We start from the raw sequence: 23,887 nt of genomic DNA on the forward strand, positions 1-23,887 counted from the left end.
TCCGCACCTTAGGGGGGGGGGGTTATGTCACGCCTTGGTCTTAGTATTTTGTGTTTTCTTTAATTATTTGTTCAGGCTAGGGTGTGACATGGGGTTATTGTATTGTCTTATTGGGGTTTTTGTAGGCATTGGGATTGTGGTTGATTAGGGGTGTGTCTAGTATAGGCTTGGCTGCCTGAGGCGGTTCTCAATCAGAGTCAGGTGATTCTTGTTGTCTCTGATGGGGAACCGTATTTAGGTAGCCTGGGTTTCACTGTGTATTTCGTGGGAGATTGTTCCTGTCTCTGTGTAGTTTCACCAGATAGGCTGTAATAGGTTTCACGTTCCGTTTGTTGTTTTTGTATATGTATAAGTTATTTCATGTATCGCAATCTCTTCATTAAAGACATGAGTAACCACTACGCTGCATTTCGGTCCGACTCTCTTTCTACAAACGAAGAACGCCGTTACAGAATCACCCACCACACACGGACCGAGTGGCGTGGTAACAGGCAGCTGGAACAGCGAAGGGAGGACGTTATGGACAGCAGAGGCTTGGAGTATACGACGTGGGAAGAAATAGACAGGTGGGCGGCCGACCCAGAGAGATTGCCGGAGCCCGCCTGGGATTCGCTGGAGCAGTGCGAAGAGGGCTATAGGCGAATGGAGTCGAAAAGAAAGACACGGCGGCGCAGAGCGAAACCCAAAGTCACCCCCAAATATTTATTGGGGGAGGGCTCAGGGAGAGAGTAGCAGAGTCAGGAGTCAGACCTGAGCCTACTCTCCCTGTTAATTGTGAGGAGCAGCGATCAAAGGACTTCTGGACTTGGGAGATATTAGACGGAAAAGGACCCTGGGCTCAGCCTGGAGAATATCGCCGTCCCAAGGAAGAAATAGAGGCGGCTAAAGCGGAGAGGCGCTGGTATGAGGAGGCAGCACGGCGACGCGGATGGAAGCCCGAAAAGCAGCCCAAAAAAATTATTGGGGGGGGGGGGCTTAAAGGGAGTATGGCTATGCCAGGTAGGAGACCTGAGCAAACTCCCTGTGCTTACCGGTGGTCTAGAGAGACCGGGCAGACACCGTGTTATGCTATGGAGCGCACAGTGTTTCCAGTGCGGGTGCATAGCCCGGTGCGGTTCATACCAGCCCTTCGTATTGGCCGGGCTAGAGTGGACATCGAGCCAGGTAAGGTTGGGCAGGCTCGGTGCTCAAGAGCTCCAGTGCGCCTGCACGGTCCGGTCTATCCAGAGCCACCTCCACACACCAGTCCTCCGGTAGCAGCTCCCCGCACCAGGCTTCCTGTGCGTGTCCTCGCTCCAGTATCACCAGTGCCAGCACCACGCATCAGGCCTACAGTGCGCCTCGCCTCTCCTGTGCTGTCGGAGTCTCCCACCTCTCCAACGCTGTCGGAGCCTTTCTCCTCTCCTGCGCTACCGGAGTCTCCTGTCTGTTCAGCGCTATCAGAGCCTTCCTTCCCTCCTGCGCTGTCGGAGTCTCCCGCCTGTTCAGCGCTATCAGAGCCTTCCTCCTCTACAGCGCTGCCGGAGCCTCCTGCCTGTTCGGAGCAGTCAGAGCTGTCAGTCTGTATGAAGCAGCCTGAGCTGTCAGTCTGCATGAAGCAGCCAGAGCTGCCAGTCTGCAAGGAGCTGCTAGTCTGCAAGGAGCTACCAGTCTGCAAGGTGCTGCCAGCCTGCATGGAGCAGTCAGAGCTGTCAGTCTGCATAGAGCAGCTAGATCCGCCAGTCAGCCATGATCTTCTAGATCTGCCAGTCAACCAGATTCTTCCAGATCTGCCAGTCAACCAGTCTCTTCCAGATCTGCCAGTCAACCAGTCTCTTCCAGATCTGCCTGTCAACCAGTCTCTTCCAGATCTGCTAGTCAACCAGATTCTTCCAGATCTGCCAGTCAACCAGTCTCTTCCAGATCTGCCAGTCAACCAGAATCTTCCAGATCCGCCAGCCAGCCAGGATCTACCGGAGCCTACTACCTGCCTGAGCTTCATCTCAGTACTGTGCTCCCTCTCAGTACTGGGCTTCCTCTCAGTATTGGGCCTCCTCTCAGTACTGGGCTTCCTCTCAGTACTGGGCTTCCTCTCAGTACTGGGCTTTCTCTCAGTACTGGGCTTCCCCTCAGTCCCGGGCTGCCCCTCAGTTACGGGCTGCCCCTCAGTTCTGGTCTGCCCCTCAGTCCCGAGCTGCCCCTCAGTCCCGAGCTGCCCCTCAGTCCCGAGCTGCCCCTCAGTCCCGAGCTGCCCCTCAGTCCCGAGCTTCCCCTCAGTCCCGAGCTGCCTCAGTCCCGAGCTGCCCCTCAGTCCCGAGCTGTCCCTTATTCCCGAGCTGCCCCTCAGTCACGAGCTGCTCCTCAGTTCAGTGGGGTTCTGGGTGAGGACTATTAGGCCATGGTCGGCGGCGAGGGTGGATTATCCCAGGACGCGAAGGGGAGGAACTATGACTTTAATGGAGTGGGGTCCACGTCCCGAGCCGGAACCGGAACCGCCACCATGGACAGATGCCCACCCGGACCCTCCCTATAGTTTTGAGGTGCGTCCGGGAGTCCGCACCTTAGGGGGGGGGGGTTATGTCACGCCTTGGTCTTAGTATTTTGTGTTTTCTTTAATTATTTGTTCAGGCTAGGGTGTGACATGGGGTTATTGTATTGTCTTATTGGGGTTTTTGTAGGCATTGGGATTGTGGTTGATTAGGGGTGTGTCTAGTATAGGCTTGGCTGCCTGAGGCGGTTCTCAATCAGAGTCAGGTGATTCTTGTTGTCTCTGATGGGGAACCGTATTTAGGTAGCCTGGGTTTCACTGTGTATTTCGTGGGTGATTGTTCCTGTCTCTGTGTAGTTTCACCAGATAGGCTGTAATAGGTTTCACGTTCCGTTTGTTGTTTTTGTATATGTATAAGTTATTTCATGTATCGCAATCTCTTCATTAAAGACATGAGTAACCACTACGCTGCATTTCGGTCCGACTCTCTTTCTACAAACGAAGAACGCCGTTACAGAATCACCCACCACACACGGACCGAGTGGCGTGGTAACAGGCAGCTGGAACAGCGAAGGGAGGACGTTATGGACAGCAGAGGCTTGGAGTATACGACGTGGGAAGAAATAGACAGGTGGGCGGCCGACCCAGAGAGATTGCCGGAGCCCGCCTGGGATTCGCTGGAGCAGTGCGAAGAGGGCTATAGGCGAATGGAGTCGAAAAGAAAGACACGGCGGCGCAGAGCGAAACCCGAAAGTCACCCCCAAATATTTATTGGGGGAGGGCTCAGGGAGAGAGTAGCAGAGTCAGGAGTCAGACCTGAGCCTACTCTCCCTGTTAATTGTGAGGAGCAGCGATCAAAGGACTTCTGGACTTGGGAGATATTAGACGGAAAAGGACCCTGGGCTCAGCCTGGAGAATATCGCCGTCCCAAGGAAGAAATAGAGGCGGCTAAAGCGGAGAGGCGCTGGTATGAGGAGGCAGCACGGCGACGCGGATGGAAGCCCGAAAAGCAGCCCAAAAAAAATTATTGGGGGGCTTAAAGGGAGTATGGCTATGCCAGGTAGGAGACCTGAGCAAACTCCCTGTGCTTACCGGTGGTCTAGAGAGACCGGGCAGACACCGTGTTATGCTATGGAGCGCACAGTGTTTCCAGTGCGGGTGCATAGCCCGGTGCGGTTCATACCAGCCCTTCGTATTGGCCGGGCTAGAGTGGACATCGAGCCAGGTAAGGTTGGGCAGGCTCGGTGCTCAAGAGCTCCAGTGCGCCTGCACGGTCCGGTCTATCCAGAGCCACCTCCACACACCAGTCCTCCGGTAGCAGCTCCCCGCACCAGGCTTCCTGTGCGTGTCCTCGCTCCAGTATCACCAGTGCCAGCACCACGCATCAGGCCTACAGTGCGCCTCGCCTCTCCTGTGCTGTCGGAGTCTCCCACCTCTCCAACGCTGTCGGAGCCTTTCTCCTCTCCTGCGCTACCGGAGTCTCCTGTCTGTTCAGCGCTATCAGAGCCTTCCTTCCCTCCTGCGCTGTCGGAGTCTCCCGCCTGTTCAGCGCTATCAGAGCCTTCCTCCTCTACAGCGCTGCCGGAGCCTCCTGCCTGTTCGGAGCAGTCAGAGCTGTCAGTTTGTATGAAGCAGCCTGAGCTGTCAGTCTGCATGAAGCAGCCAGAGCTGCCAGTCTGCAAGGAGCTGCTAGTCTGCAAGGAGCTACCAGTCTGCAAGGTGCTGCCAGCCTGCATGGAGCAGTCAGAGCTGTCAGTCTGCATAGAGCAGCTAGATCCGCCAGTCAGCCATGATCTTCTAGATCTGCCAGTCAACCAGATTCTTCCAGATCTGCCAGTCAACCAGTCTCTTCCAGATCTGCCAGTCAACCAGTCTCTTCCAGATCTGCCTGTCAACCAGTCTCTTCCAGATCTGCTAGTCAACCAGATTCTTCCAGATCTGCCAGTCAACCAGTCTCTTCCAGATCTGCCAGTCAACCAGAATCTTCCAGATCCGCCAGCCAGCCAGGATCTACCGGAGCCTACTACCTGCCTGAGCTTCATCTCAGTACTGTGCTCCCTCTCAGTACTGGGCTTCCTCTCAGTATTGGGCCTCCTCTCAGTACTGGGCTTCCTCTCAGTACTGGGCTTCCTCTCAGTACTGGGCTTTCTCTCAGTACTGGGCTTCCCCTCAGTCCCGGGCTGCCCCTCAGTTACGGGCTGCCCCTCAGTTCTGGTCTGCCCCTCAGTCCCGAGCTGCCCCTCAGTCCCGAGCTGCCCCTCAGTCCCGAGCTGCCCCTCAGTCCCGAGCTGCCCCTCAGTCCCGAGCTTCCCCTCAGTCCCGAGCTGCCTCAGTCCCGAGCTGCCCCTCAGTCCCGAGCTGTCCCTTATTCCCGAGCTGCCCCTCAGTCACGAGCTGCTCCTCAGTTCAGTGGGGTTCTGGGTGAGGACTATTAGGCCATGGTCGGCGGCGAGGTGGATTATCCCAGGACGCGAAGGGGAGGAACTATGACTTTAATGGAGTGGGGTCCACGTCCCGAGCCGGAACCGGAACCGCCACCATGGACAGATGCCCACCCGGACCCTCCCTATAGTTTTGAGGTGCGTCCGGGAGTCCGCACCTTAGGGGGGGGGGGTTATGTCACGCCTTGGTCTTAGTATTTTGTGTTTTCTTTAATTATTTGTTCAGGCTAGGGTGTGACATGGGGTTATTGTATTGTCTTATTGGGGTTTTTGTAGGCATTGGGATTGTGGTTGATTAGGGGTGTGTCTAGTATAGGCTTGGCTGCCTGAGGCGGTTCTCAATCAGAGTCAGGTGATTCTTGTTGTCTCTGATGGGGAACCGTATTTAGGTAGCCTGGGTTTCACTGTGTATTTCGTGGGTGATTGTTCCTGTCTCTGTGTAGTTTCACCAGATAGGCTGTAATAGGTTTCATGTTCCGTTTGTTGTTTTTGTATATGTATAAGTTATTTCATGTATCGCAAACTCTTCATTAAAGATATGAGTAACCACTACGCTGCATTTCGGTCCGACTCTCTTTCTACAAACGAAGAACGCCGTTACACTAGTATAACAAGTGGATGATTTTGCAAGTGGATTATAGAAGCCTATATCCTGACTAAAAGCCCTTGACTTGTCTGATAATCAATCATAATTTTGTTTCACTTATGCCCAGGTGGTGCAACAGACATCATTTTTTTTAAATGTTGGATGAGTTACCACCCACTTACTGCCAACTGGTTAGTCACTAATCTGACTTGAGTTAAACGGCTAGCTAATCACACACAAATGACTGTTAGTTGGTTCTAAGCAACTTGAGGTGTATGGTCTACTTTGACTACACTGAACAAAGATATAAATCCAACATGTAAAGCAGGGATCATCAACTAGATTCAGCAGCCGGCCGAGTAGTTCTGGAGCGAATGGTCAGGGGGCCAGAACATCATTACAAGACTGCAAATTTTAGACTGCAAATTGATTGACCGCAAGAAGCCCTAACAGATCCAATGTTTGACTAAAGATAATCATTTCAAACCTTGCTTACATTTATATACGATAACGTGTCTCTCTATTATGTGTACTTCGGAACAAATGTCTTAAATAAAAATCACTTGGAGCTGAATTCCTGTTATTTTTACAGTCTTTTATGTTACTAAAAAAATATATAATAATATATATTTTTTTAAACGTGTTGTTTGTCTCAGAAAGCTTGTGGGGCAAAATAAAATCACCCGCGGGCCAAATTCGGTCCGCGGGCTACCAGTTGGGGAACCCTGATGTAAAGTGTCTGTCCCATGTTTCATGAGCTGAAATAATAGATCCCAAAAATTTTCCATATGTACAACAAGCTTATTTTTGTCAGTACGTCCAACCGGCCTCACAACCGCAGACCACGTGTAACCACGCCAGCCCTCCACATCCGGCTTTTTCACATGCGGGATCTTCTGAGACCAGCCATCCCGATAGCTGATGAAACTGTGGGTTTGCACAACCCAATCATTTCTGCGGTCAGAAACCTTCTCGGGAAGCTCATCTGCGTGCTCGTCGTCCTCACCAAGTTCTTCACCTGACCGTATTTCGGCATCGGACCCAACTTAAGTGGGCAAATGCTCACTTTCAATGGCAACAGGCCCGCTGGAGAAGTGTGCTCTTCACGTATAAATCCTGGTTTCAACTGCACCAGGCAGATGGCACACAATGAACATAATTGCATTTTACTGATGGCAATTTGAATGCACAGAGATACCGTGAGGAGCTCCTGAGGCCCATTGTCGTGCCATTCATCCGCCGCCATCACCTCATGTTTCAGCATGATAATGCACGGCCCGATGTGGCAAGGATGTATACACAATTCCTGGAAGCTGAAAATATCCCAGTCCTTCCACGGCCTGCATACTCACCAGATATGTTACCCATTGATCATGTTTGGGATGCTCTGGATCGACATGTACGACAGAGTGTTTCAGTTCCCGCCAATATCCAGTAACTTCGCACAGCCATTGTAAAGGAGGGGCCCAACATTGCACAGGCCACAATCAACAGCCTGATCAACTCTATGCAAAGGAGAGGTGTCATGCTGAATGAGGCAATGGTGGTCACACAAGTTAGTGACTGCTTTTATGATCCACACCCCTAGCTATCTGTATGTAACCAACAGATGTATATCTGTATTCCCAGTCAAGAGTAATCCATAGATTAGGGCCTAATTTATATATTTCAATTGAATGATTTCCTTATATGAACTGTAACTCAGTAAAATCTTTGAAATTGTTGCATGTTGTGTTTATATTTGTAATTTCCTAAAACAGGCCATTGGAAACAGGCCATTAACCCTTTGCACTCATGGGAATTGGCCTATATGGTTGGAGCTAAAGTGAAAGGTTTCTTACAGAAGAAATATGAAAAGCATACACCTAACTATGGTCGCAATTGAAAGGGAACAGTTTTGAGACAATGGGTGAGGACACAGCCGTTCCCCTGACACAAGACTGAATCCAAACATTACACTGTTCATTTGATGTGTATTTGACCTTTACTGTACGTTTTGGTCCATTTGTTGATAACGAAATCTTCAAATACTCTGGATACATTCGGTAACAATGATAAACATATCCCTGTCAAATGTGTTGTTGGTGCAACACAAGACAACAACAACAAAAAATGGACAAAGGTTTGAGTGAGGAGACTTGACTGGAGTCTCCAAGTGACCACACACCTCTCCAAAGTGTGCACATTTCCCAAGTAATATCAACACACTTTTCTTAATGACTCAAAGAAGAGTCTTCAACTATAAGGTACTCCTTTTGAGCTCTCCTAGCTGTGTCGGCGAGGAGCTCGAACAAGCACCCTTGTAGTTGTTATACTTGAAACACAAGCCTGCATCCCCGCCCTCACACAATGTTGTTGTTTACGCAGTCCAAAAAAACGGTCCATTATAGACCACAATCTGGGTCAGTTGGGCAACATTTGAAAGCCTGACCTATTGACAACATAACTAGCCAAGCTGTAAAATATGACATTACAGCGTCAGGCATAGAAAGGAGTCATGCACGAGTGCATTCAGGTGTGTCTGCGCCGGGCCGGGTCAAATGTTCTTCACAATAGACAAACATGGGCTCATTCAGTTCAGAACAAACCCAGGGTATGAAGCCAAAGTCATCTTGTAACTGTTCATCAAACATAGTGTTCATAAATGTTGACAGTATATTACATGGGTTGTATGATATGGAAAGGAAGTGCACATTTGGACTCACAAGTGTTTGTATTGCTTTTATGGCGTCAACGCGGTATTTATTATAATCCTCAACGTTTCATCTTTCAAAATACACCCAGTCATCGTATTTTAATGCATTTCCCGCTCAGACAACAAAACGCTTGACAAACGTTGCCCAATTAGCAGGGGTGACGGGGAAACTTCTTGTCGCACAAGGTGCTCAAGTTCAGAGTGTCTGTCAGTCAAAACCCCCACACAGCTGTGAAACGCAGAGCCGGGGCTCTGGCGTCAGGTATAGCATGTTACTGTACAGCCACTGCGTTCCAATTCAGCCGTTTATCGGTGCCCAAATCTGCCATTTTCAACCTGGTTACAAGTATGAGTGTAAAGAGTCAGTAGAGAAGCTGATAATAGGCACTACAACCCCACATGACGGCTGTTATGTCAGCGTAGGATAAGACACCGATACCTTCAACGCCACACTATAGAAAATGATAGCATTATCACTGCGGTGACTGAGCTGCTTTCTCCGTGTGAGTTTTGTCATAAACAATAAATAAAAGCTTGACTTCTCCTCTCACTCTTTTCCCCCCTCTCTTTCTTGCTCAGTTAGATGGCTCCTTCAAGGAGATGATGAGAGTGTGACGTCTCATAGGTACTCCAGGTGCCCAGTGTGTGAATAGGTCAGGGTGTGTGTGTGTGTGTGTGTGTGTGTGTGTGTGTGTGTGTGTGTGTGTGTGTGTGTGTGTGTGTGTGTGTGTGTGTGTGTGTGTGTGTGTGTGTGTGTGTGTGTGTGTGTGTGTGTGTGCGGTTCAATATAACACAACAGATGATCAGTTGATCAACAGTTTAGTTGAGCGGCAGCTGTTCATATCATGTACCTCCCCTCCCTGTAACCCAAGCCAGGAGAGGAAAGTCATCCTCTGATCCTGCTTTGTGAGCTCTGGAAGCAGACACTCCTCTCCTCTATTATTCAGAGGCTCACTGAGGGGAGGTGCACTGTGCTCCACCACGCTCAAAAGTCAAACACTCTCTTTCACCTCAGTCCTCTCTCCTCTCTACTCGTCTCCTCTCCACTCATCTCCTCTCCTCTCCACTCATCTCCTCTCCTCCCCACTCATCTCGTCTCTCCTCGTCTCCTCGCTTGTCCTCTCCAATCATCTCCTCTCTACTCGTCTCCTCTCCTATCCTCCCTACTCATCTCTTCTCTCCTCTCCACTTGTCTCCTCTCCTCTCTTGTCCTCTCTCCTCTCTACTTGTCTCCTCTCTTGTCCTCTCTACTCGTCTCCTCTCTTGTCCTCTCTACTCATCTCTCCTCTCTACTTGTCTCCTCTCCTCTCTACTCATCTCTTCTCTCCTCTCTTGTCCTCTCTACTCATCTCTCCTCTCTACTCGTCTCCTCTCCTCTCTTGTCCTCTCTACTCATCTCTCCTCTCTACTCGTCTCCTCTCCTCTCTTGTCCTCTCTACTCATCTCATCTCATCTCTCCTCTCTACTCGTCTCCTCTCCTCTCTTGTCCTCTATACTCATCTCATCTCATCTCTCCTCTCTACTCGTCTCCTCTCTTGTCCTCTCTACTCAACTCTTCTCTCCTCTCTACTCATCTCTCCTCCTCTCCAGTCATCTCTCCTCTCGTGTCCTCTATACTCATCTATTCTCTCCTCTCTACTCATCTCTTCTCTCTTGTACTCTATACTCATCTCTTCTCTCCTCTCTACTCATCTCTCCTTTCTACTCATCTCCTCTTTACTCATCTCTTCTCTCCTCATCTCTCCTCTCTTGTCCTCTATATTGATCTCATCTCTCCTCTCTTGTCCTCTCTACTCATCTCTTCTCTTTTGTCCTTTATACTCATCTCTTCTCTCCTCTCTACTCATCTCTTCTCTCTTCTCCTCTATACTCATCTCTTCTCTCCTCATCTCTTCTCTCTTCTCCTCTCTACTCATCTCTCCTCTCTTGTCCTCTCTACTCATCTCTCCTCTCTACTCGTCTCCTCTCCTCTCTTGTCCTCTCTACTCATCTCTCCTCTCTCTACTCGTCTCCTCTCCTCTCTTGTCCTCTCTACTCATCTCATCTCATCTCTCCTCTCTACTCGTCTCCTCTCCTCTCTTGTCCTCTATACTCATCTCATCTCATCTCTCCTCTCTACTCGTCTCCTCTCTTGTCCTCTCTACTCAACTCTTCTCTCCTCTCTACTCATCTCTCCTCCTCTCCAGTCATCTCTCCTCTCGTGTCCTCTATACTCATCTATTCTCTCCTCTCTACTCATCTCTTCTCTCTTGTACTCTATACTCATCTCTTCTCTCCTCTCTACTCATCTCTCCTTTCTACTCATCTCCTCTTTACTCATCTCTTCTCTCCTCATCTCTCCTCTCTTGTCCTCTATATTCATCTCATCTCTCCTCTCTTGTCCTCTCTACTCATCTCTTCTCTTTTGTCCTTTATACTCATCTCTTCTCTCCTCTCTACTCATCTCTTCTCTCTTCTCCTCTATACTCATCTCTTCTCTCCTCTCTACTCATCTCTTCTCTCTTCTCCTCTCTACTCATCTCTTCTCTCTTGTCCTCTATACTCATCTCTTCTCTCCTCTCTACTCATCCCTTCTCTCTTGTCCTCTATACTCATCTCTTCTCTCCTCTCTACTCATCCCTTCTCTCTTGTCCTCTATACTCATCTCTTCTCTCCTCTCTACTCATCCCTTCTCTCTTGTCCTCTATACTCATCTCTTCTCTCCTCTCTACTCGTCTCCTCTCTACTCATCTCTCCTCTCTTGTCCTCTCTACTCATCTCTTCTCTCTTGTCCTCTATACTCATCTCTTCTCTCCTCTCTACTCATCTCTTCTCTCTTGTCCTCATCTCTTCTCTCTTCTCCTCTCTACTCATCTCTTCTCTCTTGTCCTCTATACTCATCTCTTCTCTCTTGTCCTCTATACACATATCTTCTCTCCTCTCTACTCATCTCCTCTTTACCCATCTCTTCTCTCCTCATCTATCCTCTCTAGTCCTCTCTACTCATCTCTCCTCTCTTGTCCTCTATACTCATCTCTCCTCTCTTGTCCTCTATACTCATCTCTTCTCTCTACTCATCTATCCTCTCTAGTCCTCTCTACTCATCTATCCTCTCTTGTCCTCTATACTCATCTCTTCTCATCTATCCTCTCTAGTCCTCTCTACTCATCTCTCCTCTCTTGTCCTCTATACTCATCTCTTCTCTCTACTCATCTATCCTCTCTTGTCCTCTCTACTCATCTATCCTCTCTTGTCTTCTATACTCATCTCTTCTCTCTACTCATCTATCCTCTCTTGTCCTCTACACTCATCTGTTCTCTCCTCTCTACTCAGCTCTTCTCTCTTGTCCACTTTACTCATCTCTTCTCCCCTCATCTCTTCTCTCTACTCATCTATCCTCTCTTGTCCTCTATACTCATCTCTTCTCTCTACTCATCTATCCTCTCTTGTCCTCTCTACTCATCTCTCCTCTCTTGTCCTCTATACTCATCTCTTCTCTCTACTCATCTATCCTCTCTTGTCCTCTATACTCATCTCTTCTCTCTACTCATCTATCCTCTCTTGTCCTCTCTACTCATCTCTCCTCTCTTGTCTTCTATACTCATCTCTTCTCTCTACTCATCTATCCTCTCTTGTCCTCTATACTCATCTGTTCTCTCCTCTCTACTCATCTCTTCTCTCTTGTCCTCTATACTCATCTCTTCTCTCTTGTCCTCTATACACATATCTTCTCTCCTCTCTACTCATCTCCTCTTTACCCATCTCTTCTCTCCTCATCTATCCTCTCTAGTCCTCTCTACTCATCTCTCCTCTCTAGTCCTCTCTACTCATCTCTCCTCTCTTGTCCTCTATACTCATCTCTCCTCTCTTGTCCTCTATACTCATCTCTTCTCTCTACTCATCTATCCTCTCTAGTCCTCTCTACTCATCTCTCCTCTCTTGTCCTCTATATGCATCTCTTCTCTCTACTCATCTATCCTCTCTTGTCCTCTATACTCATCTCTTCTCTCTACTCATCTATCCTCTCTTGTCCTCTCTACTCATCTCTCCTCTCTTGTCCTCTATACTCATCTCTTCTCTCTACTCATCTATCCTCTCTTGTCCTCTATACTCATCTCTTCTCTCTACTCATCTATCCTCTCTAGTCCTCTCTACTCATCTCTCCTCTCTTGTCCTCTATACTCATCTCTTCTCTCTACTCATCTATCCTCTCTTGTCCTCTCTACTCATCTCTCCTCTCTTGTCTTCTATACTCATCTCTTCTCTCTACTCATCTATCCTCTCTTGTCCTCTATACTCATCTGTTCTCTCCTCTCTACTCAGCTCTTCTCTCTTGTCCACTTTACTCATCTCTTCTCCCCTCATATCACCTTTCTACTCATCTCTCCTCTCCTCTCTACTCATCTCTTCTCTCCTCATCTCTTCTCTCTTCTCTCCTCATCTCTTCTCTCCTCTCTACTCGTCTCCTCTCCTCTCTACTCATCTCTTATTTCCTCTCTGCTCGTCTCCTCGCTTGTCCTCTCTACTCATCTCTCATCTATTGTTCTCTCTACTCATCTCTCCTCTCCTCTCTACTCATCTCTTATCTCCTCTCTTTTCTTGTCCTCTCTACTCATCTCTCCTCTCCTCATCTCCTCTCCTCTCCTCTCTTGTACTCTCTACTCGTCTCCTCTCCTCTCTTGTCCTCTCTACTCATCTCTTCTCTCCTCTCTACTCATCTCGCCTCTGTTGTCCTCTCTACTCATCTCTCCTCTCCTCTCTACACATCTCTCCTCTCCTCTCTACTCGTCTCGTCTCCTCTCTTGTACTCTCTACTCGTCTCCTCTCATCTCTTGTCCTCTCTCCTCTCTTGTCCTCTCTAGTCAACGCTCCTCTCTTGTCCTCTATACTCATCTCTTCTCTCCTCTCTACTCATCTCTTCTCTTTTGTCCTCTATACTCATCTCTTCTCTCCTCTCTACTCATCTCTCCTCTCTTGTCCTCTATACTCATCTCTTCTCTCCTCTCTACTCATCTCTCCTCTCTTGTCCTCTCTAGTCATCTCTCCTCTCTTGTCCTCTATACTCATCTCTTCTCTCCTCTCTACTCATCTCTTTTGTCCTCTATACTCATTACTCATCTCCTCTCTCCTCTCTCTCATCTCTCCTCTCTACTCATCTCTCCTCTCTTGTCCTCTATACTCATCTCTTCTCTCCTCTCTACTCATCTCTCCTCTCTTGTCCTCTCTAGTCATCTCTCCTCTCTTGTCCTCTATACTCATCTCTTCTCTCCTCTCTACTCATCTCTCCTCTCTTGTCCTCTATACTCATCTCTTCTCTCCTCTTTACTTATCTGTCCTCTCTTGTCCTCTATACTCATCTCTTCTCTCGTCTCTACTCATCTCTCCTCTCTTGTCCTCTATACTCATCTCTTCTCTCCTCTCTACTCATCTCTCCTCTCTTGTCCTCTATACTCATCTCTTCTCTCCTCTCTACTCATCTCTCCTCTCTTGTCCTCTATACTCATCTCTTCTCTCCTCTCTACTCATCTGTCCTCTCTTGTCCTCTATACTCATCTCTTCTCTCGTCTCTACTCATCTCTCCTCTCTTGTCCTCTCTCCTCTCTTGTCCCCTATACTCATCTCTTCTCTCTACTCATCTCCCCTCTCTTGTCCTCTATACTCATCTCTTCTCTCCTCTCTACTCATCTCTTCTCCCCTAATCTCTCCTTTCTACTCATCTCTCCTCTCCTCTCTACTCATCTCTTCATCTCTTCTCTCCTCTCTACTCATCTCTTCTCTCCTCATCTCTTTTCTCCTCTCTACTCATCTCTTCTCTCCTCTCTACTCATCTCTTCTCTCCTCTCTACTCATCTCCTCTCTTGTCCTCTTTACCCATCTCATTTCTACTCGTCTCCTCTCTTGTCCTCTCTACTCATCTCTTCTCTCCTCTCTACTCATCTCTCCTCATCTCTTCTCTCTACTCATCTCTTCTCTCCTCTCTACTCATCTCTCCTTTCTACTCATCTCTACTCTCCTCATCTCTTCTCTCCTCTCTACTCATCTCTCCTTTCTACTCATCTCTTCTCTCCTCATCTCTTCTCTCCTCTCTACTCATCTCTTCTCTCCTCATCTCTTCTCTCCTCTCTACTCATCTCTTCTCTCCTCTCAACTCATCTCTTCTCTCCTCTCAACTCATCTCTTCTCTCCTCTCTACTCGTCTCCTCTCTTGTCCTCTTTACCCATCTCATCTCTCCTCTCTACTCGTCTCCTCTCTTGTCCTCTCTACTTATCTCATCTCTCCTCTCTACTCGTCTCCTCTCTTGTCCTCTCTACTCATCTCTTGTCCTCTCTACTCATCTCTTCTCTCCTCTCTACTCGTCTCCCCTCCTCTCTCTCTTGTCCTCTTCTCCCACTACTCCACTGAAGGAGAAGGGACTAAGGGAAGAGACTAGGGGCAAGAAATAAAGCAGCTCCTCTCTTTCTGTTCCTCCCTTTCTTTCTCTCTACTCCTTTACTGTCCTCTTTTCCTATCCATATCTCACTCCCTTCATCTTTCTCTCTTCCTTTCACCCCGTTACTGTGGAGGAAACTTCAAAGCAGCTCTGAAGTCAGTGGGAAAGAAGAGAGAGAGAGAGGGGATCCCAAGAGGACACACACACACACAGCACCCAGAGCTGTCCAAAGGCGCAGTGTGCCCTTTCCTCTCGCTGCAGAGTAGTAACACAGCGACCGCTTCAAACAGAGCCAACCCTCTAAGAGTGCCTGTGTGCGTGTGTGTTTGTGCATGTGTGCCTGTTTGTGTGTGTGTGTGTGTGTGTGTGTTTGTGCATGCGTGCATGTGAAAAACTCAGCATTTTCACCCTCCAGTTTATGTCATGACTGTGTGTTCGCTTCAATAATGCAGTTTCATCTGATCCTCTCATCAAAAACACAGGCCTTCCCTGCTCTAATATCTAGGTAGCCTCCCAAATAGCACCCTATTATAGACTAGTGCGTTGCACTACTTTGGACCTGGGCCCATAGGGAATAGGGCGCATTATGCAGGGAAGAGGGTGCCATTTGGGAAGCAGCTCTACTATACTGCAGAGAAGCCTGTTAGCCCTGTAGGGGAGTAATGTTTTTATAATTCATCCAAATGATGAATAACAACGCCAATATTTTATTGAGTAATAAGAAATCTCAGGGGGGAGAGAATATATCAGTCTTGATTTAACAACTACCAGCCTGCAGAGGACACAATATATTAGCAGAAGACTCAGTTTAAAAAAAATGTATCTGGCTGGTTTAATTATTCAATTATTCCATTTGGGTCCTTGATCTAAATTGTATGTAATGTGTTTTTGCTGCTTGATGAGAGAATCTAAGCCTTGACTGTCTCTGATCAAAGGACATGGAACAAAGTCTTCTTCTGGGTGTAAAGGAATATCTAGATCCCACACTTTTATGCTGACCTCACACTCACATACCTCAGGTAGCCGACATGCACGAACGCACACGGACACACACACAAGCTATCTAAGTGAATACAGTACACAGCACAGCAGAATGGTAGCGTATCTTAAAGAGGCAATCCGCAATTTAAACAATGACAAAGCGTTGCTGTAAAACGCTGAGGGACGAGGCTGGAGAAATGTAACCACTCGTCAAATTCATAGACAGACTTATGGATGCAAGAACTGACCTTCCCATGATATCAACGTTATGGTTATAACCATGTTTTGAGGCTATATACAGTGTTCGTTAACAATTACTTTGTTTACAAACATTGGCGTACAAAAACGTATATTTTGGGTTCTGATGGGGTACAGCAGTTGAACTAAGCTCATGAGGCATTTAAAAAGTTTAAGAATCAATGGGTACATATTATACGGTTGATGTAGCAACTGCAGATTGCCCCTTTAAAGCATCTATCAGATGTGAGTGACATAAAGAGCCACGGTCTAGTTTTGTAGACGAGTCATCTGGTGTGGTAATTGCAAGCCTTCTCCAGTAGTATCTGCTGTAGAGGGATACATAGGAACTACTGTACATGCAGAGGGACTCTAAAAAGGAAGAGGAAGCATACGTTCTCCCATCTGTGAGGAACACGACATTGGGTCCATGACTAGGTCTCCAGTAGCCCAGACAGGCAGATGAGCACGCAAACGAGCACACACACATGCACGTGCGCCAGATCTCTCTTTCACACACGCACACATACAAACACCCACCCACACACACACACACACACACACACACAAACACACACACACACACAAACACACACACACACACACAGGCCTGCCAGCTGCCAGATCTCACTCACATACACAAGCACGCAGAATGACATTAGGAGACAGATGAAGACAGAGAATGAAGTGAAGTGTGTGTGTGTGATTGCATGGAGGGGGATAAGATCAAAAATATGTATAACAAGGAAACGGAGGTGTGCTAATTTGGCCACCAGAACTGTATGTCGAGTCCCTGGGTGTATATGGGGCAGGCAGACAGGAAAGACTAGCAGCTTGTGATAATTCATATAACAGTTTATCTACAGAAGAGGCTATACAATACAGTGTTGCAATCCTTTGCATCATTATAACCCAAATAGAAAGCCTCCTTTGATAGTACAGATCTGAAGGTGACTTCCTGGATCAAACAACATGTGGTTAGTCACACATTACTGACCTCGTCATACATCTATGACCAAGTTCAGGTCTACTGAACTGTCAGGGACTTTACATACAACCAGCTAAATGTATATGACCTATTGCCATTAGTGCCTCACACTGTCTCTCACCCCCTCCTGTCCTCTCTGTTCTCCACACACAAACACACGCATATGCCCGGACACACACACATGCCCACTCGCACAAACACGCACGCACGCAAACACACACATGCCCACTCGCACAAACACGCACGCACGCACGCAAACACACACATGCCCACTCGCACACTCGCACACACACACACACACACACACACACACACACACACACACACACACACACACACACACACACACACACACACACACACACACACACACACACACACACACACACACACACACACACACACACACCAGCCCAATGCTGCCTGGTGGTTCAAGGGGTTTGAAGGAGAACAGTTTCTGGCTGCGTTCCCCATGCTGCTCAGAGATAAGAGCATCATTTGGAAGGAATCACTGTCTTTAAACAAGCAAGAGTTATCCGCCACCCGCTGTGCTCTAACATCTACAGTTCGGATTTTAAAAACAAGGCGGTGGATGTGGGGCGACATGTGCAGACCTCGTTTGTAGTTTGAGGATACACCCCCCTCCCTGGATCCCTCTCCCCCCTCCACCTCCATTCTCGTCCTCCCCGCACCCCATAACCGACACATCCCTGCTACAACCTTCATCTCCCCCTCCCTGCTACAACCTTCATCTCCCCCTCCCTTCCTCCCACTTCCAGCTGTGCTGGGTGTCCTTCATAAAAAGGGGGATGAAGGAAGTAGGACGGGAGGAGGAGGAGGAGTAGCGTGTGTCTGCTCGGGGACGAAGCACCCGGGGAGGGAGGGAGGCACTGACTGACAGAGCCTGGATGTGAAGAAAGAGAATAGCAGGAGTAGTTCGACGCACAGAGAGGGGGGGGTGGCAGACGGGGAAATGTCACTGCTCGTCACATAACCAAGTTCATAGAACAGCAGACAGAATGTAAATGTAGATAAAAAAAGAGACAAAAGAGAGCAGGAGAAAGAGAGCGATATAGAGCACAGGAGAAAGAGAGCAGGAGAAAGAGAGCGATATAGAGCACAGGAGAAAGAGAGCAGGAGAAAGAGAGCGATATAGAGCACAGGAGAAAGAGAGCAGGAGAAAGAGAGCGATATAGAGCACAGGAGAAAGAGAGCAGGAGAAAGAGAGCGATATAGAGCACAGGAGAAAGAGAGCGATATAGAGCACAGGAGAAAGAGAGCAGGAGAAAGAGAGCGATATAGAGCACAGGAGAAAGAGAGCAGGAGAAAGAGAGCGATATAGAGCACAGGAGAAAGAGAGCAGGAGAAAGAGAGCGATATAGAGCACAGGAGAAAGAGAGCAGGAGAAAGAGAGCGATATAGAGCACAGGAGAAAGAGAGCAGGAGAAAGAGAGCGATATAGAGCACAGGAGAAAGAGAGCGATATAGAGCACAGGAGAAAGAGAGCAGGAGAAAGAGAGCGATATAGAGCACAGGAGAGATTTCTGCTGAGAGAAGTTGTTCTGTGACCGGATTCAACGGCTCGTCCAGCTCAGCGACGAGGGATCTCTATTGGCCAGACTTCAACTTTCCTTTCTTTGTCACCTTGCGTGTGAACAACAAGCAGCCAGCAGCTAGCTTCATCTTAATACAATCTGATCTAATCCTTTTTTTTTATCAGCCTATCGGGCTAGACTGGACCTAGCCGGCTGACTAGCTGACCGCCTCAGGGTTGCTGAGGTGAGGGCTAAACAAACACACACAATCACACTAACAGTAACATTGGATGAGACCTATCGGCATGACGACAACTGCAGAAGCTTCACCATGTGACAAACAACCGCTACACCGTGTTTGACAACCAATACACAGTATGACAACAAAAACCAACACCGTATGACGGCGGCATCGTCTGTACAACCGGTTCATCAGATGTGAAACAAGGAAAAGTGGTTTGATATTGGTTAGGACGACACCGACTCTCTCCTCGTCTTTCAATGCTGTCATGATGTGTGTATTTAGTTCTTGTAAAGGTGTCTACCTCCACGCGGAACTAAGCCAGACAGACCCACTGCTAAACAAGTGCAAACTGCATCAGGAACCATGGGGAAATGGGAGCAATTTCAAATCGAATCCCCAAAACGCTTGCAGACATTTACCCATTGAGTTGAGTTTAGCCCTACTGAACTGAGATGGATTCCTGTATTCATGGATGCCGGTCAATTTCAGTATGTACTGTATACTGTACCATTATTGGGGAACAAGCAAGGACATTCATCACAATCAGAACTCTGACTATTGATAGTGAGAAATGCAACATTGAAGATTATTTATAACTAAGGGTTTGGGGGGAGGGAGTCAAGCATAGGATGAAACATACTCCATTTGAATGCACTGTCAAGTAAGATGAATTACAGTAAGTAATTATAAACACATCTCCCCCAAGCATACCCAATGAACTTTGTCATCACCCACTCATATCAATGTGACTCATGTTCGAGACAAAAAATGATTATGAACAACCACAGACAATTCCCTGAACGGTAAACAGTAAACGTCTCAACTCATGAACCTGCAAATTAAAGACGTAGCAAGCAACATTTTAGCTCCGGAAATAAATGTAAAAAAAAAAAAAAAAAAACAGGGACATCTGCAGAGCACGGATCAGTGTGATTAACAACAACAACGGTCTTTCTTTGTACGTGGACAGTTCTTGAACGCAGAAGTTAGCCGGTACCATAGCAAATAGTAATATAGTAATATATGCCATTTATCAGACGCTTTTATCCAAAGCGACTTACAGTCATGTGTGCATACATTCTACGTATGGGTGGTCCCGGGGATCGAACCCACTACCCTGGCGTTAGAAGCGCCATGCTCTACCAACTGAGCCAGGGACCACGATAGCAAAATAGCTTGTCGTGTTTATCTGATGCAAATACAGACGTAATTGTCAAATAAAAACGGCGAAATTAATCTGTTTATTTAATCCAGCCTGCGTATGCTAACGGGGCTCGAGCTACCGTTCATTCTTCACTGATGCGCGAACAGCCTGCTGTCGCGAGCTTGCCAACTTCATCCTCTTCTATGAATAAGCACGGTTTTACGTGATGTTTCTTACCTTGTTCTTCTCTCTCTCGTGAATAACGGAGTTGTTGGACGTCTGACGGCGGTGATGGTTTATGTATTTCGGACACCGTGTGACGCTGAGCGGTGCCGTCCTCTTGTGAAGGTTTTGTTCGTGGTCCTGGATTCCAAAGTTCGAGCTGACTGTTATCCTGCCTGGTGCTGAAGTGGACAGCGCTAAGAAGCGGCAAAGCAGTATTGTAAAAACACAGCGCTCCACGCCCAAAATACTGCACAGTAACCTCTACCGGATGGGAGGGAACATTGCATCTATGAACAACGCAGGATGACGTCAGAGAAAAATAGCCTACACAAACCTGGACATGGAAGAGTAATATTTAGTGGACGTGTACGCTCGGATAGCGCCATCTAGCGCGACTTTTTTTGACCACAAGCATATGCTGGTTGATTGTAGAGAGGACAAAATAATACCATAAGGACTACGTTTACATGCACAAATTAACCCCATTATTGTGAATCTATGATTTTTTTTGGAAAGTCCAATTGATTTCGATTTCACTTCCTTGTAGATCAATAACAAGCAATATTTGGTCAGGGGCAGCCTACACATGCTTTACGCCATGATATGCCTATTTGCAGTGGTAAAAAGTACTTTAAAATACCACCTAAGTATTTTTTTTTTTTTTTTTTTTGGGGGTATCTGTACTTTACTTCACTATTTATATATTTTTTTACAACTTTTACTTCACTACATTCCTGAAGAAAATAATGTACTTTTTACTCCACACATTTTCCCAGACACCCAAAAGTTTAATGCTTAGCAGGACAGGAAAATGGTCCAATTCACAAACTTATCAAGAGAACATCCCTGGTCATCCCTACTGCCTCTGATCTGACGGACACGCCAAACACACATGCTTTGTTTGTAAATTATGTCCAATTGATGGAGATAGCCCCTGGCTAACCCTAAATAAAATAAATACAATTGTGCTTTCTGGTTTGCGTAACATAAGGAATTTGAAATGATATATACTTTTACTTTTGCTACTTAAGTACATTTTAGCAATTACATTTACTATTGATAGCCTACTTACAGTACATTCGGAAAGTATTCAGACCCCTTGACTTTTTACACATTTTGTTACATCACAGCCTTATTCTAAAATTGATTAAATAGTTTTCCCCCCTCATCAATCTACACACAATACCCCATAATGACAAAACAAAAATAGGTTTAATTTTTTTGTGCTCATTTTTTTTTTTTTAAACAAGTGAAATATCACATTAACATAAGCATTCAGACCCTTTAATCAGTACTTTGTTGAAGCACCGTTGGCAGCGATTACAGCGTCGAGTCTTATTGGGTATGACGCAACAAGCTTGGCTAAAATGTATTTGGGGAGTCCGGGCTTTGGCTGGGCCACTCAAGGACCTTCAGAGACTTGTCCCGAAGCCACTCTGCATTGTCTTGGCTCTGTGCTTAGGGTTGTTGTCCTGTTCGACGGTGAACCTTCGTCCAGGCTGAGGTCCTGAGCGCTGTGGAGCAGATTTTCATCAGGCATCTCTATACTTTGCTCCATTCATCTTTCCCTCAATCCTGACTAGTCTCCAAGTCCCTGCCGCTGAAAATCATGGTGCCAGATTTCCTCCAGACGGGACATTGTGACATTCAGACCAAAGAGTTCAATCTTGGTTTCATCAGACCAGAAAATCTTGTTTCCCATGGTCTGAGAGTCTTTAGGTGCCTGTTGGCAAACTCCAAGCGGCCTGTCATGTGCCTTTTACTGAGGAGTGGCTTACGTCTGGCCACTCTACATAAAGGCCTGATTGGTGGAGTGCTGCAGAGATGGTTGTCCTTCAGGAAGTTTCTCCCATCTCCACAGAGAATCTGTAGAGCTCTGTGACCATCGGGTTCTTTGTCACCTCCCTGAGCAAGGCCCTTCTCCCCCGATTGCTCAATTTGGCTGGGCGGCCAGGTCTAGGAAGAGATTGGTGGTTCCAATTTTCTTCCATTTAAGAATTATGGAGGCCACTGTGTTCTTGGGGACCTTCATTGATGCAGAAGTTTTTTGGTACCCTTCCCCAGTTCTGTGCCTCGACACAATTCTGTCTTGGAGCTCTACGGACAATTCCTTCGACCTAATGGCTTGGTTTTTGCTCTGACCTGCACTGTCAACTGTGGGAGATTATATAGACAGGTGTGTGCCTTTCAAATGATGTCCAATCAATTGAATTTAACACAGGTGGACTCCAATCAAGTTGTAGAAACAACCCATGGATGATCAATGGAAACAGGATGCACCTGAGCTCAATTTCAAGCCTCATAGCAAAGGGTCTGAATACTAACAGTACCAGTCAAAAGTTTGGACCACCTACTCATTCAAGGGTTTTTCTTTATTTTTAATATTGTCTACATTGTAGAATAATAGTGAAGGCATCAAAACTATGAAATAACACATATGGAATCATGTAGTAACCTAAAAAGTGAAAAACAAATCAAAACATGTTTTATATTTGGGATAAAGTAGCCACTCTTTACCTTGATGACAACTTTGCACATTCTTGGCATTCTCTCAACCAGCTTCACCTGGAATGCTTTTCCAACTGTCTTGAAGGAGTATAATGAGCACTTGTTGGCTGCTTTTCCTTCACTCTGTGGTCAAACTCATCCCAAACCATCTCAATTGGGTTGAGGTTGCGTGATTGTAGAGGCCAGGTCATCTGATGCAGCACTCCATCACTCTATTCTTGGTCAAATAGCCCTTAAACAGCCTGGAGGTGTGTTGGGTCATTGTCCTGTTGGGAAAAAAATGATAGTCCCACTAAGCGCAAACCAGATGGGATGGTGTATCGCTGCAGAATGATGTGGTAGCCATGCAGGTTAAGTGTGCCTTGAGTAATAAATAAATCACTGGCAGTGTCACCAGCAAAGCACCCTAACACCATCACATCTCCTCCTCCATGTTTCATCGTGGGAACTACACATGCAGAGATCATCCGTTCACATACTCTGCATCTCACAAAGACACGCGGTTGGAACCAAAAAGCTCACATTTGACTCATCAGACCAAGGAACAGATTTCCACTGGTCTAATGTCCATTGCTAGTGTTTCTTGGCCCAAGGAAGTCTCTTCTTATAGATGTAGATTTACCCTTTAATATGTTTACATCATATAATTACATATTGAATCCTATATAAAGAAATGTTGTCACGTTCTGACCTTAGTTCCTTTGTTATGTCTTTGTTTTAGTATGGTCAGGGTGTGAGTTGGGGTGGGTAGTCTATGTTCTTTTTTCTATGTTGTGTTTATGTGTTTGGCCTGGTATGATTCTCAATCAGAGGCAGGTGTCGTTCGTTGTCTCTGATTGAGAATCATACTTAGGAAGCCTTTCCCACCTGTGTTTTGTGAGTGATTATTTTCTTTTGTGTGTCTGCACCATACAGAACTGTTTCGATTCTGTCTTTCACATTGTTATTTTGTATTTTCAGTGTTCAGTTGATTCATTAAATATTAACATGGACACATACCACGCTGCGCATTGGTCCGACATTTCTTACTCCTCGTCAGAGGAGGACGAAGAATATCGTTACATCTGTGTGGTTTACATGTTTGAAAGAGCTGAAAATCCAGGTGTTTTAATCGGTTTATGCATAGATTATGACCTTACTCCAAAAAACATCATCAGAGTAAGGCGTTAAAATGACTAATGCCAAACTCGGAGTATTGACATGATCAGATTCATATCCAAATATTAGCGTGCCTGTAGGAAACATATGGCTCATCTATTTGCCTTCAAGTCGGTTTTATTAAGCAGGGGATAGTGTGTTGTTGGGTATGACCATACTTCCAATATACAATACAATCATAACCTGAGAGACAATTAGCACAGAATAGTTAAATACCTTTGGCAGCTGTGTTACCAGATGTCATTTCAAAATGATATAACTACAGGAT

General features: G+C 46.7%; 1 protein-coding gene across 1 annotated transcript in view; it reads right to left on the bottom strand.

Annotated features, from left to right (window-relative positions):
• Positions 1-20,150, bottom strand: part of LOC118391011 (serine/arginine repetitive matrix protein 3) — a 176,703-nt gene extending 156,553 nt beyond the window's left edge. Inside the window, exon 1 of the mRNA XM_035781915.2 lies at positions 19,966-20,150. The gene's annotated coding sequence lies outside the window, so the exon portion shown is untranslated. The remainder of the gene's footprint in view (positions 1-19,965) is intronic.
• Between the last annotated feature and the right edge of the window lie 3,737 nt (positions 20,151-23,887).

The sequence above is a fragment of the Oncorhynchus keta genome, chromosome 12 (genome assembly GCF_023373465.1).
Source record: "Oncorhynchus keta strain PuntledgeMale-10-30-2019 chromosome 12, Oket_V2, whole genome shotgun sequence".
Taxonomy (NCBI): Eukaryota; Metazoa; Chordata; class Actinopteri; order Salmoniformes; family Salmonidae; genus Oncorhynchus; species Oncorhynchus keta.